This window comes from Meriones unguiculatus, chromosome 21, assembly GCF_030254825.1.
Source record: "Meriones unguiculatus strain TT.TT164.6M chromosome 21, Bangor_MerUng_6.1, whole genome shotgun sequence".
Taxonomy (NCBI): domain Eukaryota; kingdom Metazoa; phylum Chordata; class Mammalia; order Rodentia; family Muridae; genus Meriones; species Meriones unguiculatus.
Genome location: NC_083368.1, coordinates 56,288,789 through 56,290,176, shown reverse-complemented (window position 1 = coordinate 56,290,176; position 1,388 = coordinate 56,288,789).

Sequence of the window (1,388 nt, the reverse complement as noted above, 5' to 3'; positions counted from 1 at the left end):
CCTACTTAAGGTCTGGGGTATTTAAGAACCCTAAATAAAGCCTTGCTGAAAAACCTAAGCCTACACACAACTGTCTGGAACTCCAGTTTCAGGGGATCCAGCACCTTCACACAGACACACATGCAGGCGAAATATGAATGCACACATAATAAAAATAAATAATTAAAAAATAATAACTCAAAGCCAGTCTTGGCTACAAGAGACCCTGCCTCCACCCCGCAAAAACTACGTGTGTAATGTGTCCACAGGAAATGTGTGGCTTTAATCCACGCCTGTCTTTTACTAGTGCCGTCCTCGTCATGCGGGACCTTGCTCTTTTCATGCGTGAATCTCTTTCGAGACCACAAACGTCTGTGCTTCCTGTTCTCATTCACTGCTCACGCCTGCTAGTGAGGGAGAGGCTGGGGCCTGCCGGGCTGGAGGAGTGGTGGGGGCAGGGAGCAATGGTGGCCCTTGCTCTCAACCTCAGGGAGCGGTATTTGCTTTGACAGCTCCTCGTTTCTCACGGCACCTTAAAGGAAGAGCCTCGTTTTGCTTCTGGGTTGTAGGTGCTACTCACGGCGTCCAGGGTCAGTTTCTCAGAGCGAAGGGGGCCTGTGTGTCAGGCGGAGCATGCGCTGTTCATTCGGCCTCCTTGCGGGGACCGGCGTTCCGCGCTGTGCTGTCTCTGCGAGGGGGCGACACGGGTGTGAACGGGCAGCGCGGTCGTCACCAAAAAACCAACCACGGCGCCGATTTCCACCTACTCCTCTCTCGGGATGGCCACATGCTCAAACCCCTTACTTAGCTTTCCCGCTTAGGCAGCTGATTAGGACAACAGTAACATAAAGTAACAAGAAGCTAACAGTCACAGGAACAGACTCTAAGCCGTCCTTTCTCTGCAGCCGACTGAGCGGTGTCTCTGTGGGCCCCCACGCTGTAGCCCTCGGAAGTGCTGAAGAACTGCGCAGCTTCTGGCTTCCTGCAAGAGCCGGGCGTTACAAGATCGAGCTAGACCTCCGACTACTTCTCTGGCCTCCTGCCTTCTCGCTCTCTGCGACCCATCGTGAGGGGATGCCTCCAAGGCACTTCAGCCCATTCCAGGGCCTCTGGGCCTGCATCATGCTGTTTAGACCGACTCCAAAACTGATCTCAACAGACCTTCTCTCTCTGCCAAAAAAGTAACGAAAAGGGACCGTGAATGCTTTCTCTCTGCCCTCTCCTGCACTCATCGCTCAGCACCTCACACCTAGACTCCACTGCAAAAGCCACCGACAGCTATTGCTCCCTCTTACTCCATTTTCCACATAGCTTTAGGGCGCTTTCTCTAAATGAAAAGTAAGAGGAATAATGTAATAAAACACCCCCTGTGCCTGCTTTATTGGCGTTATCAATTTTTAACGTTCTGT